Source organism: Odocoileus virginianus, chromosome 16, assembly GCF_023699985.2.
Source record: "Odocoileus virginianus isolate 20LAN1187 ecotype Illinois chromosome 16, Ovbor_1.2, whole genome shotgun sequence".
Lineage (NCBI taxonomy): Eukaryota > Metazoa > Chordata > Mammalia > Artiodactyla > Cervidae > Odocoileus > Odocoileus virginianus.
Window position 1 is genome coordinate 19,000,700 of NC_069689.1, and position 21,685 is coordinate 19,022,384.

General features: G+C 47.1%; 1 protein-coding gene and 1 pseudogene across 1 annotated transcript in view; one reads left to right on the forward strand and one right to left on the reverse strand.

The window, feature by feature from the left end:
- Positions 1-21,685, reverse strand: part of RIN3 (Ras and Rab interactor 3) — a 129,594-nt gene that overhangs the window by 89,936 nt on the left and 17,973 nt on the right. The window lies entirely within an intron of this gene.
- On the forward strand, positions 14,278-14,396 carry LOC139038779 (5S ribosomal RNA; annotated as a pseudogene).

The following is a 21,685-nucleotide window of genomic DNA, read 5'->3' on the forward strand; positions in this document are numbered from 1 at the left end:
ACCAGGGATCAAACCTGTGCTCCCTTCAGTAGAAGCATGGAGTCCTAACCACCAGACCACCAGGGACTTCCCATGGGCGAAAACCTTAATCAGATAGAAGGGGGTAGTGACAAAACCAGGAAGATGCAGCTGGTGCCCCTCCTTCATCCTGTATCCCTGAGATGTTGCACCAGAGATCAGGTTGGCATTTGCTATTAAGGAGCTGCCTGAGGGTGGGGCAGGATGAAGCCAGAATGAGCCCTGCAAGAGGCATAGAAAAGTGGAACCAATCTGCTGAGGTCAGAGGACATGGGGGACCCAGAAGTCCTGATGAGGGAACAGCATTCCCTAGAGGGGAGGGCGGGGGTCCTGGCAGTTCTCTGGGTGGTGGGGAGGCTGGGAAGGTGGGGTTAAACAGGTCCAGCTGCATTGGGTTTTGCAGAGACCAGACTAGAAAGATATATATAGTGAGAGATCCAGCAACATTAGTGTGCTAAAAATTCCCTCTTCTGATGCTCCTCACTCCTAAATCCCTCTAGAAGCCCTCCCTCCCTGGAAGCTGCGTGTGTCGGGGGTTCTTATGAATTTCTCCTCTGGGTGCACACAACAGTGTGCCAGGTCACCAGGCCAACAGCAGTGTCGAGGCAGCTGCAAGGCGTCATGGGGCTGGGAGGGGCAGCTGGAGGGCATCTATAGGCTGTGGAATTGGGTCTCATTTCGAGTTTGAGGGCAGGGCGCCCAGCTCATACAAACATGACCTCTTCCCAGGCCCTGAAGTATGGTCCACATCTCCTCTGGGAAAGCAGTAAAGACAGCGGAGGCCAGAATCACCCAGAAATACACACTCTTGGTCTTCTAGGTTCTTCTAGCCTTCCTTAGAAGCACAAAAATATCTTCTGGCACCAAAAGGCTTTATAGTCATCCTAAAATCTTCTTGCTTGGCCCCAGGCTCCCCCTCAGAGGCCAATTAGGACTCTAACAGCCACTGGAGTGAGAGCAATTGGCTCCCATTTCTTCTCTGCCACTAACTAGGCTTAAGTTGCTTAGTGAAGTCTGTGAGCACATCCATTCCCTCTTAGGGCCTCAGTATCTGCATCTGTACAATGAAGAGAAGTAGCCCGGAAGACTCCTCTATTTGCCAGGTGGCCTAGTTAGGACCTGGACTTTTGGGACAAGGGTCCCCATTTTCTCTTGTGGAACCAAGATCAAACAAGCTTTGAAAAAAATGAGAAAGTTCGCCTTGAATTCATTTATACTATGAATATTGTCTGAGGGCCTGAAAGCACCAGATATTGTTCCAGGCATGGGGTTAGAACAGAGAACAAAATAGCTTAAAAAGGAGAAAAACCCCTCATCTTTGGGAGAGGAGTCAGGCCACAGACATGGTGAAGGGGTGCCCTGGGGTGTTAGATGGTGCTGAGCACCAGCCCGGCAAGCAAAGGGCTGGGGTCAGGGAAGCCCTCATTGAAAAGACTGAGTAACATCTGGATGGTGACAGCTGGGGAAAAGATTCTAGACTCAGGGGCAGCAAAGGCCTCTAGCAGCAGGCTTGAGCTGCCTGGTCCAGAAGGAACTACGAGGAAGCCTGGGGGTGGCAGGAGGTAGAAGGGTGAGGGTAGGAGAAGGTGAGGTCAGGGACCAGGGTTGGGGGGGAGGGTCCCTCTAAGGATTCTGGATCTGCTGGGAGGGTTGGCTCCAAATCCGCATATGTAAGCACCTTCCCTGGGCTTCCAGCTAGCAACTTGCTCTCACCAGCCCCTGGGCTTTCTTGGCAAGAAGAAATGGACTGGTTAAGATGTGGTGGGGACTGGCTGGCCTCTGGGCCCACAGAGATGAACCCAATCCCCTATCCCCAGCCCCCAGCAGTCCCACCTGCTCCTTGAGGTACAGGCTGCTGCTTTCAGGGTGACCAAGTAGAAACTCTGCCCCAGGCTCCAGCACCAAAGGGACTGTGTCATCTCTCCTTTTGTGGTCATGTCCCTGCCCTGCTCTAAAACCCTCAATGGCCCCCACTGCCGGAAGAGTCCAATCCAGTCCCTAATACTGAAGGCATTCCCAATTGGAGCCCCCACCCACAGAAGGAGGCTGCTGTCCACCACCCCTGCAAAACCTGCACATCCCCACTTGACACTCAGGCTCCAGCTATTCTATCCACCTGCAGTACCTTCAGATTCTCTGTGAATTCCTCTCAACAGGTAGGCAAACATTTATTAGACGAGACACAGAAAGCAAGAACCATAAAGGAAAAGATGGATAAGTTAGTCATATCAACACTGAAACTTGTGCCCATGAAAACACCTCATGAAGAAAATGAAGACTCCAAAAAAAAAAAAAAACCCACAAAACTGAAGACTCAAACTACAGGCTGGGAGCAAATATTTGCAAAGCAGGTATCTAATAGAGATCACACAAATTAATTTTTTAAAGGGGCTTTGAGGATGCTTCAAAGAAGAAGACATGGCCAGGAAGCAGGTAAAAAGTGCTCGACATCATTAGTCATTAAGGAAATGCAAATTAAAACCACAATAAGATACCACGACACAACCACTAGGATGGCTAAAATTAAAAAGACTGATAACATCACATGTTGGCAAGGATGGAAAGTAAACAGAACGCTCACGCTTTATTAGTGAGAATGTAAATTGGTACGACCACTTCGAAAAAAGGCAGTCTTTTCAAGTCAACTTTCATATACACCTGCCCCGTGGCTGAGCCATTCCACTCATAGGTATCCAAAAGAAAGGCAAAAGTATGCCCATGAAAAGACCTCTCCTTGAGTGTTCATATCAGATTTATTCATAATAGCCCCAAATTGGTCCAGACATCCATCAATCAGAGAATGAACAGACAGTGGTACCTCATATAGCAGAAAAATATTCAACAACAAACAGGAACCACTGATATACACCATCCCATGTATAAACCTCAAAAACACTGCTGAGAAAAGGAGCCAGATGCCAAAAAATACATATGATATGTATCCATTTATATGAAGTTCAGCTGGTACATTTAGCTAGGTATATTTACATTTTATCATATGTAAATTTTACACCAAAACAATAAAAAAGAACCATAAAGAAATACTGAACTCTAGTTAATGATACATGTGCTAAATATTCTGGGGTGTCCAGAACTTCAGATAAAGAAAAACTTAAGGGTAAGTGCTTACTCCAAAATTATTTTGACTCTTCTGTATGTCTAGTATTTTTTTATAACAAACTGTTGGGGATAAAGTTTTCCCATCCTTCAGGGCCCATTCAGAAGAAGGCTGCCTGATGTACTACAAGCCCTAGGTTTGGATCCAGGCTGTGTGATCTCTGGCCAGATCCTTTACTTCTCTGGACTTCCATTTATTCACTGTATAAAAATAATAATACTCCTTACTTCATAAGATAATTGTGAAAATTTGATGGGACATCTGTCAAGAACTTGGCAGAGTGCATACAATTCAGGAAATGCTAGCTACTGTTTCTCTTTTCAACTCGCTAATTGGAATTCTTATTTTCCTCCTCTCCCTAGAGTTCTCCCTTGGGAACTGAAGCCTTGATTTTAGGACTCAGCACATTTAGAGTGGGGTACACCTTTGTGTATTGCACTCATCTTGTACCCAAGTCAACATCTGAGCCCAGTTCAAGTTCAAGTGCCAGGGAACCATGGCTTGACATGAACAAAAAAGCCAATCTGGGGGCACAGAAACAAATAACTTGGAGGATCCCTTTTATAACTTGAGCTCAGCTAGGGCCGGTGGAAAGACAAATAAGACCTGGGGTTACTGCAGAAACCTTCCAGAGATGAGCACTGAAGGGGCTACATGTGGCCACTCAGACTAAACCACTCAAGAGGCCAAAGGCTCTTAAGATGCTGCTTTCCAGGAATTGTCCAAGTTGTTCAGTGTTCTCCTTCCCCTCTGGGTGGGCGAGGGTGGAAGTAACAAGGGTTTGCTCAGGGCCCTGTAAAGTGGTGGCTTGGCAGGATCAGAGGCTGGAGTGGAAGTAAGTTTCAAAGGCTGCAGCAAGGACTGTAAGTTAGCGAAGGAGCAGCTGAGTCTGGGGGAGGTTTGAGCCTTGCACCAGGTCACAGGAGCAGCAGAGCCCTGGAGGGACAGAGTGGCAGGGACACCTGCTCTGACCAGGCCAAGGAAGGGTAATGGGGCCAGGAAGATGCCCCCTAACCCAAGTCCCTGATGACCTTGAGCCTCAGGTCACTTGAGCTTTCTGGATGCCCACTTGTGACCATTAAACGCTGGAGCTGACGCTGGAGCTCCAGGCGGGACTGTCGGGCTCAAGCAGGTGCGAACACCCTGAGCCGGCACCATGCAGGCTGTTGCACTGCCATGATCACTGTCATTAAACCGCTTGGCCGCACCAGCTCGAACTCTGAGGGACCATCACTGAGCCCAGGCAACAGCCGATACGTCATCTGCTGGCACAGTCAACCATTCCGACACCCACATCCTCCTCCTCACTAGCCAAGCTCCAGCTGAGGGTCCTGCGAAGGAAGCCACAGGAGCCCCGAGTAATGAATGGCACTGTTAGCACAAAATAATGAGCCCAGAAACTTCAGGGCAATTCCACTGGAAACAGAAATCATTCCATGACTTCTTTCCCTTCTGCTTGCACGGGGATAATAGAGAGATCAGTTCTAATTAGCAGTCCTAACAGCCTTTCAATTCAAGGGGTGGGCTGTCCGAGGACACCCAGGCTGCCCCACCCAGGTGCAGGGTGGCCAGACACCAGGAAATCCCTCACCCTGGGCCACAGGGACCAGGCCTGGGCTCAGCATCCTGGCTTATTTGGGGACCTTCTTACCAGCTCCCAGAGGAAGGAGGGACTTGGCATGGTGTGTCCACCCTGGCATGCTGCCTGCATCGAGTCATGGGCCTATTAAACCTTGGTGAGGAGAGAGGAAAGCCCTGCTCTGGGGTGGAGAGACCACCCGAGGGGCCACCTGGGTGTGGGGTCAGCTAAGGGTGCGGGGCGCTGGCTGGATGCTGTCAGTCTGGGAGAAGTCCCCTTAGTTCCCAGCTCACGAGGGCGCTGGCCTCAGGCTGCCTGTGTGGGCCCCGGGGAAGCAGCTCAGAAAGTTCCAATGACGCATCACTGGAAAGAGAACTAAGGCCCCCTTGTGCAGAGTTGGCCGGAACTTGGGGGTGGAAGGGGAGTGTGGGATGGAAGGGGAGGACTGGGAAAAGGCCAGCTCCGTCCCACCCGCAGTCCTGACCGGGCCCCCGCTCCAGGACCAAGTGGGTCTATTGAGAGAAAGAGACCTGGTCCCAGCAGTCAGTGTCACGGGATGGCCCGATCACTCCGTACAAGGGGGTCAGTACACAGACCACAGGGAGGGGCCAGGGTGGGAGGGGCCAGGGCGGCAGGGGCGGGGCCCTGGAAATGCCAGTCAGGGCAGCAATGTGCCAGTTCATCCCCAATAGCCCAGGGCACACAGTCACCCTCACACCTACTGGAGTGGCTAGCACCGAGTCCCCCAGAGAGACAAATCCAAATTCTAGCACCCAGCCCCTGTGAATATGACCTCACTTGGAAAAAGGATCTTTGTAGATGTAATTAAGGATGACATCACTCTGGATTTCGTGCTAGTTGCTCAGTCGTGTCCGACTCCTTGTGACCTCATGGACTGTACCCTGCCAGGTTCCTCTGTCCACAGGATTCTCTAGGCAAGAATATTGGAGTGGGTTGCTGTTCCCTTCTCCAGGGGATCTTCCCAACCCAGGAATCAAACCCAGCTGTCCTGCATTGCAGGCAGATTCTTTACTGTCTGAGCAACCAGAGAAGCTCTCTGGATTTAGGGTGGACCCTAAATTCAGTGAGAGGTGTTCTCACAGAAAGACATAGAGGAATTCTCTGGCTTTAGTGGTTAGGGCTCTGAGGTTCCACTGCAGGAGGCAGGGGTTCTCAGTTTAGGGAACTAAGATCCTGGATGCAGCAGCCCCCAAAACAGACACAGAGATACAAGAAAATCACATGAAGGCAGGAAAGAAAGTAGAGGATGGATGGCCACCACTAGAGGCTGGAGAGAGGCATGGCTTCTATTTTCTCTCAGAGTTTCCAGACACAACCAAACCTGCTGACCCCTTGGTCTTGAACTTCGGGCCTCCAGAATCATGACAAAATACATTTCTATTGTTAATAGCTGCAAGGTTCGTGATGACTTGCTGCTGCAGCTCTTGGAAACTAACATATCTACCTGATAGTCCATGTAAAGATGAGGACACTGAAGCACAGAAAGACTGAACAGCTCATCCAAGGCCGTGCGTGTGCGCTCAGTCATGTCTGACTCTTTGCAACACTCTGGACTGTAGCCCGCCAGACTCCTCTGTGCATGGGGATTTTTCAGGCAAGAATACTGGAATGGGTTGCCATTTCCTCTCCAGGGGATCTTCCCCACCCAGGTATCAAACCCGCGGCTCCTGGGGCTCCTGCGGCTCCTGCATTGCAGGTGGATTCTTTGCCCGCTGAGCTGTCAAGGAACCCCAAGTTCACACAGCCTCTAAGTGGCAGAGCTGGGCTTCAAATCTGGACAATCTGGATCCAGGGTCCGGGCTAATAACCTCTACACTATTCTGGTTCTTGCAGAAACTTTAAAAATTTCCCATGCATATGTATCCTTATAGTACTTGGCAAAGAAAGTGCTCATTAAAGTTTGTTGACCCATTTGTAATTTATATAAACACAGAGACAGAGAAATATAAACATACACAGAAATAATGTACTGAAAGCTCTGTATGACATCATTCAGTTCAGTTCAGTCGCTCAATCGTGTCCGACTCTTTGCGACCCCATGAATCGCAGCACACCAGGCCTCCCTGTCCATCACCAACTCCTAGAGTCCACTCAAACTCATGTCCATCGAGCCAGTGATGCCATCCAGCCATCTCATCCTCTGTCGTCCCCTTCTCCTCCTGCCCCCAATCCCTGCCAGCATCAGGGTCTTTTCCAATGAGTCAACTCTTCGCATGAGGTGGCCAAAGTATTGGAGTTTCAGCTCAGCATCAGTCCTTCCAAACACCAGGACTGATCTCCTTTAGGATGGACTGGTTGGATCTCCTTGCAGTCCAAGGGACTCTCAAGAGTCTTCAACACCACAGTTCAAAAGCATCAATTTTTCGGCACTCAGCTTTCTTCACAGTCCAACTCTCACAACCATACATGACCAATGGAAAAACCATAGCCTTGACTAGATGGACCTTTGCTGACAAAGTAATGTCTCTGCTTTTTAATATGCTATCTAGGTTGGTCATAACTTTCCTTCCAAGGAGCAAGCGTCTTTTAATTTCATGGCTGCAATCATCATCTGCAGTGATTTTGGAGCCCAGAAAATTAAAGTCTGACACTATTTCCACTGTTTCCCCATCTATTTCCCAAGAAGTGATGGGACCAATGACATCATTAAGAACTGTTATTTCTGAGAAGTGCATGCAGGGGGGGTGTTTCAAATTTTTATGCCAATTATGCATTACTTACATGATTAAAATCATCTTAAATCAATGTGTGGAAATACACCGGCTTGTCACATAACACTGGTTATCTGGTTTGTCTCCACAGCGTGGAGAGCTGGTGGCTTTGGGGTCTCCTGAGCGGGCTTAGTGGTCATTTCACACGCTGCAAAGCCAGCTCCGCACTGACTCACTAAGAGGTCTATTTGCCTGTCTAACCACACTCACCCCCAGTCTCCTCTTCTGTGACATGGGGAGTAAGTATAACAGGCAGAGAGGGTTTCCCTCGGGAGTAGAGAAGATGAGATGTGCACACTGCGCTATTATCCTGGGAGTGATTGACAGTAAACCTCTAAGAGCCATAACTGAATTGCCTGGTGGGGCTCCGATGCCCAAGCTGAGCTTCCAGAAGTCCAAAGCCTCCCTCCTTTTGAAGTGGCAGCTATTTCTCGAGCTGGGGCAAAACTGTCCAGAGGCCCCAGGGGTGTTTTCCTCGTGTCTGATCCTGGAGAACCAGCTGAGCCTTGATACTCCCAGGGGAGGGGCGGGGGGAGCAGTCACTCACGGCTGTCCCCACCCACCTTCTCCCTACAATTAGAGACTTGGTGGTCACTTCACATTCCACGTAGCCCAAAGATGAAAAACTAGGACTCACTCTGTCTCAGGCCCAGCCCTGCCACATCTGGCCATGTGACCCAGGGTGAGGTTTTTAACCTGTGTGGGCCTCAGTCTTCTCATCTGTGCAATGGAGCTGGTAATCCCTGCCACATGTAATGTGCATGAAGCAGCTTCGGGCACACAAGAACACCTCGAATATGTCATTATTCTCACTGGCCTAACCACACATGTGGTCCTGCCCTGTTTCCCCTATGAACACCAACATGAGAAATGACCTGGAATAGGTGAGAACCCAGTGCTCAGCCCCCGAATGCCACCTGCATGCCAAGGAGGAGAAGCACCCCACGAGAACAAAAACAGCTGCACCTGCTCTGAAAGACTGTCAAAATCCAAAAGAGGGGTGCTGCAGCTAGGCCCCAGCAGCCCCACTCCCAGGACACACACAGGGATAAGGAGGCACTTGATAATGGAAGCACTTAGAGTGAGAGGAAATGGGACCAACCAATGTCCATCCATGAGAAAATGATAAATAAGTTGTGATTCTTCCACCCTGGACTATCACACAGCTGCTAAAAGCTAGGAACCAATCGCTATTGGGTGAAATCTCAAAATCCTGTCAGTTGCATTGATGTTAATTTCCTGATATTGATCCTTGTGCTGAGGTTATGTAAGAGAATGGCCATGTTTGGGAAATATTCACAGACAGATATGCAAGTAAAGAATCACAATGCCTGAAACTTACTCTCACACAGTTCAGAAAAAGTGAAGAAGAGAAAACCAACAGTTGTGATAAAATGTTCATAACTGATAAATCTGACTGAAGACAGTAATACAGGAATTCACTGTACTACTCCAGTAATTTTTCTGGGAGTCTGAAGTTATTTTAAAAGAACAAGTTAAGAAGTTTTAAAATCAAACAAACCAAAATCCCAATGTTGAATGAAATAAGCAAATTACAGAAGGAATGAAAACAGTTATATAAAGTGTAAAAGTGTACACAACAGTTCTACGTTTTTTTGTAAATACACAGGCACACCAAATCCAGGACAATGGTGACCTCTGAGGAGCTGGAAGAAAATGGGATCTGGGAACTGTGTGAAGGAGGCTTTGGCCAGTTCTGTAATGATTTATTTATTTTTAAGATGTCAGAAACACACACCTTCTCCCAAGGTCCTCCAGAACATGGCACAAACCCAGGCATTGTAGAGTGGGGAGTCTTAGGATGTTACTGAGTCCAAACTCACTCTGCTTGCTGCACAACAGGCCGATGAATCGAGGTGTTGAGACAAGGAATATGCCTTTAATCAGAAAGCCCGCTGACAGAGAAGATGGCAGACTAATGTCTCAAAATAACCATTTGTCGGGGTCTGGATGCCAGCTTCTTTTACAGAACCAGAGAGAACCAGTGAGGAACTAAGTCAAAAGGCAGAATAGAGAAGAAGAAGCAATGAGGAAGTGAAGTATTAATACAAAGGGCCATCAGTCTTACAAAACAACTCAGGGGAATAGCTAGCCTGTGGAAGGGGTGTGTTAATATCTTCTTTCCTGCAGCCATTCACAGGTGGGCAGGGTGAGATTATCTTCCTAATAGCTGAACAAAGGCTAACAATTATTCCCACAATTGCTTGGTGACTCAGATAGTAAACAATCCGCCTGCAATGCAGGAGACTGGAGTTCCATCCCTGAGTCTGGAAGATCCCCTGGAGAAGGGAATGGCAGCCCACTCCAGTATTCTTGCCTGGAAAATTCCACGGGCAGAGGAGCCTGGCAGGCTACAGTCCATGGAGCCACAAAGAGTCAGACACAACTGAGTGACTTACACACATACAGTCCAACAGTCAGGCAGAGGGGCAGGGTCCTCTGAGGCAGGCCATTATGTATAGTTATAATGGTGGTGCTGGGGTAAAGACCACGCATGTCAATGCAAAAGACAGAAGTTTGATCCCTGGGTTGGGAAGATTCCCTCAAGGAGGGCGTGGCAACCCACTCCAGTATTCCTGCCTGGAGAATCCCATGGACAGAGGAGCCTGGCAGGCTACAGTCCATGGGGTCGTAAAAAGTCGGACACGACTGAAGTGACTGGGCATGCACATAACAACAGCAATGAAAAGCAAGTCAAAGAAACAGTTCCAACATGGAGTCAGAACGGGTTCTTCTCTGCAACAAAAACACCTAAGGCCTGTCCCTTCTGCCAGGCCAGCTCCTCCAGGATGACTCCCATTGTTTGTTTTTCTTGGCATTTTTCAGAACGTTCTGGAGCCAGAGGGCCTGTGTTGAAAGGTAATCGAGATGAGTCCATCCAAAGAATCAGGCCCTGGGGGACTTTAAGGAAAATCTCCTGACAGCTGCGTCAGCAGAGCAGAAGCCAGAGAAGGTCACTGGGGCTGTGTCTCCGCACTGTGGCAGCCACAAGCCTTGGGCCAAGGAGCAGCAGCTGATGCCGGAGTGAGTGACAGCTTGGAGTTCTGACTACAGGTGAAGATGCCAACAGGAACATGCAAGAGGGGCGGCAGGTATCTGGAGCTGGGAGAACTCCTTCTGAGGCCCCGGTGCTATGAACAAACACCCACCCCGGGCTCAGTGTCCCCCACTGTAAACAGGGAGACTAGGCCACTGATGAAATTAAAATTCATCTTTTAGGGCAAGATGAGAAAATTGAAAATAACCCAATCTATTTATTTTTGGCTGTGCTGGGTCTTCGTTGCTGCATGGGGTTTTCTTTAGTTGCGGCAAGTGGGGGCTACTCTCTATTAATAGGGGTTTCTCATTAGGCTCTGTAGTTGTGGCAAATGGGCTTAGTTGCTCTGAGGCATGTGGGATCTTCCCAGACCAGGGATCAAAGCCGTGTCCCCAGCATTGGCAGGCAGACTCTTTACCAGTGAGCCACCAGGGAAGCCCGAGAGGAGAAAATTTAAACATAAAATTTTTCCTTGCCAGTTTGTGCCTCCTTCCTCCCCTTTAGGGTGTGTTGTGCAACCGCATTAAGCAGACCTCCCTAGGTGATAACATTCCTTCTTTAATCTTATAAGGGGCCACGATGACCCATGACCTGCTACACAATTTGTAGTGTAGATCTGGACTGTGTAACCTGTCAATAACTTGAGTATGGCCCTTCGTCTCAATAACTTACATAGCTGGGCGCTGACCTCTAAAAGGGTGGAGCAATTCTCAGAGCGTTCTGAAAGACGGTCTCCTGGATTATAACGCTCAGGTCAGCTCAAATAAAAATTTTCGTTTCTTTCTAGATCAACTATTTTTTTAAAAGATGTATTTATTTCTGGCTGCACTGGGTCTTTGTTTCTGCACGAGGTCCTTCTCCAGTAGCGGCAAGTGGGGTCTACTCTTTGTTGCAGTGTTCAAGCTTCTCACTGCAGAGGTTTCTCTCATTGCAGAGCACAGTCTCTAGGCATGTGGGCTCAGGAGTTGTGGTCCACGGGCTTAGTTGTCCTGCAGCATGTGGACCAGCGATTGAACCCGAGTCTCCTGCACTGGCAGGTGGATTCTTTACTGCTGAGCCACCAGGGAAGCCCCGGAATCAATTATTGATTAATTCTTTCATCTACACCACTTGCCTCAAAGGTCATGGGACAGGGTAAGGAAGAACCCAGCCACAGGGGACACTTAAGTGGTAACTCCTAGATGAGATGAAGAGCTCAAGACAGTTCATGGAAGAAGCCAAGGCTCATCAAATCCTGGGGCAGGGAAGGCGAACCCGCTGGTGAAGGAGGAGAATCTGGGAACTTTGTGGATGGATGAGCATGAAACCAAGGCCCCCGGGAACTGAGCTTCCCTGATGAGTTTATGATTAACCTCTCTATCCAAAACTTTATTCCTTTTCTTGTCCTCCCCTGTTCCCCTCAGGGTTGAGAAAAGGGGGAACTGAAGCTGAGAAGGACACTTTGGGGCCTTCCTGGGTACAAAAGCCCCTCACTGTCCCCGGTTTCTTGTTGGTAGAAAAAGGCTTTGATCTCCTAGCCTTCCCTGAGTTCCAAAGAGCAGACTTAAGCAGTCAGTACTTAGGGAAGTGAGGGAATGCAGAAACAAAGGGAAGGCAGTCAATCAAGAAACGCAATGAGAATTAACAGTTCAGTGATAAAAAAAAAAGGGTCCTAGCTTTCCTTGAGGGATACACAGAACAATCTGATGCATATCTTTGAGTTGCTCTGCGGAAACTAAGATCAGCCACCCAGGTAAAGGATGGTCACTACATGCTGATCATAAGCACAGAGGCTCCAGACTGGCTGGAACCAGGTTGATGACGGAGATTCCTTCCCAAAACATCACCCTGTTGCCTCACCACCAACCAGTCAGAAGAAAGTCCCTGAGCTGCTCTTCTCACCCCGAATATTGCCTTAAAAACCTCTCCCTGAAAGCCACTGGGAACTCTGGGTCGTCCTTTTGAGCACTAGCTGCTCATGCTGTTTGCTTGCCACCTGCAGTAAATGTTGGACTTTCCTTCACTACAGTCTGGGGTCAGTAGATGGACCTTGCTGCATGTGGGTGAGTGGACCCACGTTCTGCTGAGTAATAAGCACTCCATAAGACCTATTGGAGCAGTTGGCTTGGATCAGTGATATGCTGCTAAGCACCTGTCCGTGACAAAAAAAAAAAGTCCTGATGTGTAGTGAATGAGGATTGCCATGGCTGTAAGTATTCCCACCACTGCTAATATGAAGTTATCGATGATTTAACAACTAGCTTAAAATTTCTGAATATTGAACAAGACTTTGTAAGCCTATCAGCTGTCCTCTCTCTCAGAGGTTCCCCTAACACTGGCGTCCTCTGTACCATCCCAATATGTAGCTGTATCTGTTTGAAGACCTCTAATGAGAGGGAGCTCACTACTTCACTGGGCAAGTCATTCTGAGAAGCAGTCCTCAATTTCTATTGGGATGAAATCTGTTCCTCTGAATCCTTCCTCTTCTTTTTCTACCCCTTCTAAGGCCACAGGGACAACACGCCTCATCCCCACGCAGCCCTTCAACTATGCAGAGAAGGCCAGCACAACTCTTCCCCGGATTCTCTAGGGTCAGCTCTTGTCCAGGTTGATCAGCAGCCCCTCTCCTTATGGTATCCGCAAGTAGCATTTACCAGCTTTTCCCCTGTGCCTGACACTGAGCCACACATTGGTTTACACACACTGTCTCCGTGAATTTGCATATGAAGTGTTTTGTTTTCTAGTAATATTTTAAGGTGTACACTGAAATAGTTTGTAATACAATCACGGAATCATGCAACTATCACTGCAATTCATTTTAGGACATTTTCACCATCCCAACAAGGAATCCTGTCCTCATTAACTGTCATTCCCCATTTCCTCCTAATGCCCCAGCTGGTGTCAACCACTAAACCATTTTCTGTCTTTATACGTTTGCCTTCTGATATTTCCCATACGGAATCGTACAGTATGTGGTCTTTTATATTTAGTTTCTTTCACTTGACATAATGTTTTTAAAGTTCACCCAGGCTTCCCTGGGGGCTCAGACAGTAAAGAATCTGCCTGCAATGCCGGAAACCCAGGTTCGATCCCTGATGGGGAAGATGCCCTGGAGAAAGTCATGGCAACCCACTCCAGTATTCTTGCCTGGAGAATTCCATGGACAGAAGAGCCTGGTGGGCTACAGTCCATGGGGTAGCAAAGAGTCACTAACACTTTCACTTTCACACTGTCACAACTGACATAATGCATCAGCGCTTCATTTCTTTCTTTTTTAAAAACTATTTATCTATTTTCGGCTATGCTGAGTCTTCACTGCTGTGTGGACTCTTGTTGCAGCTAGTGGGGGCTACTCTCTTGTTGTGGTGTGAGGGCTTCTTTTGTTGTGGAGCATGGGTTCTATGGCACGTGGGCTCCGTAGTTGCAGCTCCTGGGCTCTAGAGCACAGGCTCAGTAATTGCGGCACACAGGCTTAGTTGCTCCATGGCACGTGGGATCTTCTCGGCCCAAGGATCAAACCCACGTCTCTTGGATTGGCAGGTGGATTCTTTACCACTGAGCCACCAGGGAAGCTCCAGCGCTTCATTTCTCTTTAGTGCCAAATAGTATTGCATCGTATGGACACAGCACATTGTACTTGCCCTATTAGTTGATGGATATTTGGGTTCTTCCACTTTTTGGCCATTATGAATAACGCTGCTGATATTCACATATGAGTTTTTGTATAGACACTATTTTCAATATTCTTGGGTATATACCTAAGATTAGAATTGCTGGGTCATATGGTAACTCTGTCTACGGCCATACCACCCTGAAAGCGCTGGATCTCATTTGATCTCGGAAGCTAAGCAGGGTCAGGCCTGGTTAGAACTTGGATGGGAGAACTCCTGGGAATAGTGGGTGCCATTGGCTTGGGCTTTCCTGGTGGCTCAGAATCTGACTGCAATGTGGGAGATCTGGGTTCGATCCCTGGGGTTGGGAAGATCCCTGGAGAAAGGAACAGCTACCCACTCCAGTATTCTGGCCTGGAGAATTCCATGGACTGTATAGTCCATGGGGCCGCAAAGAGATGCTCGACTTTCATGGTAACTCTGTATTTAGCATGTGAAGAACTGCTAGACTGTTTTTCCAAAACGGCTAAAGAATTTACATCCCACTGACAATGTAGGGTGGGTGGGTGGGGTCCCAATTTCTCCACATTCTTATCAACACTTGTTATTATCATTTTGAAATATTTATTATTTATTTATTTGGCTGCATTTGATTTTAATTGTGGCATGTGGAATCTTCGCTCTTCATTGAGGCATGTAGGATCTTTAATGGCAGCGTGAGAACTGTTAGTTGTGGCATATGGGATCTAGTTTTCTGACCAGTGATTGAACCCAGGGCCCCTGCATTGGAAGCGCAGAGTCTTAGCCACTGGACCACCAGGGAAGTCCCGTTATTAGCTGTCTTTATTGTTATAGCCATCCTAGTGGGTTTAAAGATGTATTTCATTGTGTTTCTTTCATCCAGTTTTACTGCAATATAACTGACATACATCATTGTATAAGTGTAAGGTGTACAGGATAATGATCTGGCTAACTTACATCATGAGACAATCGTCACAAAAGTTCAGTGAATGTCTCTTTGTGATTTTGATTTACATTTCTCTGATGTAAAACTACGCTGAGAATCTTAATTATTGATGATTTGTAGATATTCTCTAGAAAAATGTTTTTTTCAGATCTTTGTCTGTTTTAGAATTAGATTATCTTTTTATTATTGAGTTATAAGTTCTTTATATATCCTATATTTTTTAAGTGCCTTATAAGGTGTTCGATTTGCAAATATTTTCTCCCATTCTGTGGGTTGTCTTTTAATTTTCCTGATGAAAAGATGAAGGTGTCCTCTGAAACACAAAAGTTTTTGAGATCCAATTTACCTATTTTCTCTTTGGTTGCTTGTACTTTTGGAGTCATAGCTAAGAAACCAACATCTAATTCAAGATCATGATTTACCCCTGTTTTCTTCTGAGACCTTTTACACTTAGGTCTTTGTTCCATTTTGAATTAATTTTTGCATATGATGTGAGATAGGGTCCAACCTCCTCCTTTTGCATTTGGATATCCTGTTGTCCCAGCAGCATCTATTATAAAGACCATTCTTTCCCCACTGAATTTTCTTTGCAACCGTGTTGAAAATCAATTGACCATAAATTATGGAGTGGTTTTGAACCCCTTCACTGTACTGTTTTTATCACCCTGAGTGTGCTGCATATCCTTCTGTCTTTCTACCTCTGAAATGTAGAGTCTCAAGCTAGGAAATAACTTCCCAGGTGTGTCCTGAGCAGCTCATAAAGGAGTGTGACCATCACCTCTCTCAATCTAGATAGTCTACTCCTGTTAACATGACCTAAGACAGCTCAGCTTTTCTGAAGCTACGTATACAACATTCTAGGGGAACTATGGGCAAATTTTTTGAATTCTGAGCTTGGGATCACAATGTGGAGATGAAGGGAAATAAAGAGCTTAGGGGATGAGTAATTTCATGCAGATACTGTTTTCATCAGGAGAATGGGTACAACTCAAAGGAAATGACGGCTCAGACTCAAGAGACCATGGTCTGGTTGTGTTGTTCACCCCAAGACCTTTGGCCACTCACTTCCTGTCTCCAGGCTCAGCGGCTTCTTCAGTAAAATGAGAAGACTGCTGTAGATTTGGAATGGCAAGTAGGTTGAATTTCCCTGTGAACTCCAGTTGATGGGCAGCAGCTGCCCAGACTGTTATGCTAAAGGTTTCGGCAGAGAAAGTCTGCTGGGATCGCCTAGTGTTGTCAGCCACGGGCTGGGTACTGGGCTATGCATTGTCTGAGTGTGGACGAGACCTAAGTCTGCAGTTCCTTCCAGCACTATGCATTCCGTGATTCTGCGACTCACCCGACCCCTAGCTCATACCATCTGAAGTCTCTCTGCCAAGCCAGGCTGGCTCTGGCCCAGCAGACAGTCTGAGAGAAGGTAGGCAGCCAGACCAGCTTCTCCGTGGCTTCCGCTCCACCAAATGCTTTTTCCTGGACCTGTGGGAGCCGAGCCACAGCTGCCGCCTGGCTCCACCTCTGGCCCAGCCTTTGGAGTCACATGGAGACAGAAGACAGGCAGCCAGTCGCAGAATCAGCATCGCTCACATGTGTATAATCTGCAAATGCTCAACCAATGCTTCCAGCCTGGTTCCATGGGCCAGATAACTGCATGAGGCCCTGGTGGATTCCCACAGTCACTGGGGCTCCAAGAACGGTGCCTGGGATCCTGTTGTGAGACAGCTCCCTAGGTGTCTCCTCACCGGGACCAAAAGGCCTTCTGAGATGAGGTGGGGTGTGGGGTGCAGTTTAAGCCCCCGACCCTCGGTGGGCGCCCCCCGGGAAGCTGGGACCGGACTTGGAGGGCCCCTGCCCACAGCCTCGCTGAGGGGAAGTCAGTTCAAGCAAGTCTTCCGGGCCCCGGAAGTGTTGAGAACAGGTCTGGCTGTCTCAGCTCACACGTCACAGCCCACATCAAGGGGTCGAGCAGGTCCACGGCCTTCAAACTTTCCACACCTGTGTGCTGCAGGCCTCCGCTGCCCGGTATGTATCAGGCACCACCTGGCTCCCAGCCCTGCCTCCCGGGCTACCTGCCTGATGCCCACAGCCTTCCCAGAGCTGGGGGAGAGCTCCTCCATCCTCTCTCTGTAACCTTTGGCTCACGGGTCCCAGTCCCTTTCCATAACCCAGCCAGACCCTTGAACCCAGCCTAACATGACTCAGCCTGCTCATCCTGCTGACCTCCCCTCCCCCCATCCCAGCCTAGGTTAGGACTGTCCACTGCCATCAGAACCCGGCTTATAGATGATGGTGCCCATTCTGACCCCAGTGCTATGTGCGATTAGGCCTTGAGGGGTATGTCCACTAGCAGTTTAAGCATAGGTTTGGGAACCAGACAGCCTGGGTTGGAATCCCAGCATGGTGGCCTTGGCACATGACCAAACAATTCTGTCTCAATTTCCTCACAATTAAAATGGGAAACATAAAAAAATAAAAAAAAAAAAAATGGGAAACATAAGCATTACTTATGGAATTGTTGAGGATAGTGTTGAGGATAGTGCCTGGCATACAGCAAACATTCACTGAGGTTATTATCACACATTCATTCATCCAGTAATTTATTGAGCATCTACTATGGACCAACACCATAGACATCTAGAAGACTTATCACAGTAAGACTTACAATAATAGCCACACACAGGGCAAGAGCACTGACAGTCCCTCCCTTCCCCCGCCCCCTTAAAAACTCCTGGGAAATTTCACTGAACATGGAAGTGGTTACTGAAGAAGACAGAATTTGGGGTACCAACTTCCTGGCTGAGATTGAGGCTGGAAGCAGTGGGCACAAGAACCCAGGTCACCAAGGGCAATGGACAGGCCCTGTGCACCTCTGTGATACGTGCATGTTAAGGTGCTCTGATGCCAGACTTTCCTCGTGGCTCAGTGGTAAAGAGCCCACCTGCCAATGCAAGAGATGGGTTCCAACCCTGGCCCAGGAAGATCTCACAGGTCTCGGAGCAACGAAGCCTGTGCACCACCACTACTGAGCCTGTGCTCTGGGGCCTGGGAGCCACAACTACTGAAGACCGAATACCTAGAGCCCGTGCTCCAAAATAAGAGAAGCCACTACAATGAGAAACCTGCACGCTGCAACTAGAGAGCAGCCCCCACTTGCCACAACTAGAGAAAAGCCATGCATCAACAAAGACCCAGCACAATCAAAAATAAATAAATAAAATTAGTTTTTTCAAAAGATGCTCTGATGCTGTCTCTCAAGGGGCACTTCACCTACCGTACATCCTTTTGCAGCTTTTGGATTTCAACCATGGGACTATATCGCCCATCTGAAAAATGATCAAAGCAGTTTGGAGCTTTGAAAAAAAAAAGTTCTAGTTAACGGGGTCTCAGATGTGAAACTGAGCCGAGTTCCATACATGTAGATCTAGAGAACTGTGCCTTGTTGGGGTGGCTCAGTGGTAAAGAATCTGCCTGCCAGTGCAGGAGATGCAGGTTCAATCCCTGGGTCAGGAAGATCCCCTGGAGAAGGAAATGGCAACCCACTCCAGTATTCTTGCCTGGAAAATCCGGCGGACAGAGGAGCTGGTGGCCTACAGTCCATGGGGTCACAAGAGTCGGACACAGGACCTAGTGACTAAACAACAGTAACAAATCAATGAACATAAGGCCTCTGTAAATACTATGCAACTTAAAAAAAGAAAAAGAAAAAGGAAGCTCTCTGCATACTGACATGGAAAGGTTTTCAGGATATGTGGTTAAGTGATAAAAGCAAAGTACAGAAGAGTGTCTAGACTGTGCTCTCTTGTTGGAAAAAAAAAAAAGCTTATTTGCATTTGCAAAAAGTCACTCTGAAGGAACACACCAGAAACTAATAACTGGTGGGCAGGGGTGGGAACAGGCACATGGGGAAAATGTGGGAAGACTATTTTACTGCATTTTTTCTTTCAATCAAGAAACATGAAAATACTGAAATAGTGCAGAAAGAGCCTTGATGCAGTCTGTGGCATTAACCTCTATAAAGATATCCTTTCAATCTTAAACCAGTTAAATCCTAAACCATTTTAAAAAATCATGATTTTTATTTTTATTTTTCTTATGGCTTTTAAAAAATGTATTTTTATTTTGAATCCTGCAAATGTTTTACCTACTCAAACATAAATTAATAATGTTTCCAGAGATTTCTGTGCCAGGCATTGCTCTAACTGCTTTGCATATATTAACTAAGTTGACTTTTTCAAACAACCCTATGAGATAACTCTGGTTATTGCTCCCATTTTACAGAGGGGGAAACTGAGACATAGAGAAGTTAAGCAACTCACTAAAGCTACGGAAAGTGGCAGCGCTGAGATTGGAACCCTGGCCATCTCAGAGTCTGTATTCTTAATCACACTGCCAAATCCCTCTAGACTCCTATTCACAATGTAACATTATTAAATGTTATAAACATACAATACAAGAAGGAGATGGAGGGCAGATCTCATCAGCAGAGCGGAAGACTTAACACTCTCAAGGTATGAATCCTATGCAAACTGATTGAACGAATCGGTGCAATTCCAATTAGAACCCTGAAAGGATTCTGTGAAAAGTGCCAAGAACATCCAAGACACACTTGAAGAAGGGGGTAGAATTTGGGCTGCTGGAAATCAAGACTTATGATAGAGCTACACTGATGAAGAAGGTATGGTATTGGGGCAGGGACAGGCACATAGGTCAGTGGACTAGACAAGTCCAGAAACACATCCCCAACACAGTCACTTGAGGTACATATGGTCACAGTAGAACAATGAAGAAAGGACAAACTTCGCAACAAAATGTGCTGAGACAAGTAGCTATCTGCGTGGGAAAAAAATAAACATGATCCATTCTTCACAGCTTATACAAAAATCAGTTCCAGGAAGACTCTGTTCTGATAAAATGTAAAAAGCAAAACAAACAAACAAAAAAATCCCCTAGAAGAAAATAAAGAATACTTTCATAATCTGATGGAAGAGAGACTTCTTAAACAGTGCACACACAAACACACACTCACACACACCCCTCAACCTTAAATAAAAATTTAAATTTGACTGCATTAAAATGAAGACTTTCTGTTTATCAAGACACCATTAAGAGAGTGAAATTTATGCCCTGTGTGGGAGAAGATACTTGTAACACAAAGTGCTCAGAACTAGATTATACATAGAACTTCTACACATTGATAAGGAAAAAACAAGACAAATAAAAAAATGGGCAAGAGGCTTGAGTTGGCACTTAACACAGAGGCCATCCAAATGGCCAGTGAGCATCTGAAAAGCTTCTCAAGAGCAGACGAATCAGAGAATCTGGAATTAAAACTTCAGGAGCCTGTGAGAACAGTTGTCATGAGGCAGACCTACACGATCAAGGATCGGGGCCGTGGAGGAACACTCCTGCTCTGCCTGTGGGAATGTAAACTGGTCGATGAGCGGTTCTTAGTCCTGGGATTGACTGATTTCTGTCTCCTTCTTGACACTCTTTTTGCACATTCCAAATTTTTACACTGAGTGTGTATTACTCTGAAAATCAGAAAATAATGGACGAACATTTCAGAGGAAACAATTAAAATGGAAGAAAAGATGGCCAGGGGAAAGACTTCCCGGAAGATCGATGTGCCCAGCAGGGTCTCTCCTTCACATACAACTGAGAGAAATGGGCAGGGATTTGAAAAGATCATCAGAGACCTGGCCTGGTTGCCCCTCAGGTAACCCGGACACGCTGAGGGAAGAAAAGGGCCTCTGTGCCTAGAAAACAAACGTGTTCCAATCTGTCCCTTACCTCTCTGAGTCTCAGTTTCCTCTTTTGGAAAAAAATGCAAAATATCATTCTCATGAGTCCAAGGTGGCTCAAATGGTAAAGAATCTGCCTGCAATGCGGGAGACCTGGGTTTGATCCCTGGGCGAGGAAGATCCCTTGGAGCAGGAAACAGCAACTCACTCCACTATTCTTGCCTGGAGAACTCCGTGGATACAGGAGCCTGGCAGGCTACAGTCATACTTATAGGGCCAAGGAGCCGGGCAGACCAGACAGAATTGCGTCTGGGAAAGGTGGATACCCAGACATAGTTAAATACATAAAACAGGTCCAAAGGAACCAAATTGATTCCAGAACTTATTTTTCAGCTGGCAGGGTTTTCCCTGTTTGTGGTCCAGCCAGTGCTGCCTGAAAGAACTGAATGCAGTGATGGAAACGTCCCATGTCTGCACCGTCCAGTGCAGTCTCCATTAGCTGCCCATAGCCTTGGAGCATTTGCTCTATGGCCAGTGCAACCGTTACTTCACTTTAATTAATTAAATTTGTAAAACAGATACATGAGGCTGGTGGCTAATGTACTGGACAAGGCGGGTCTAGACTTTTCTACTGTTTAAATCTTTTCACTGTGTGTGAATTCATATACTATGTGTGGGATTTGTTTTTAATTAGAAAGAAAGAAGATTAAAAAAAAAAAGACAACTCAACACATGTCAGTGTTATGATCATTAGCCAATTTGGAAAGTTCTTCAGGAAGACCATGTCTTTGGTCATCTGTTTCAGTGTTTAAGGCCCCCTTCTCTCAGGAGTTGCCCATGCCCCCATGGCTGTCTGTAGGTCAAAGTCCCTTTTGCACGTGGATC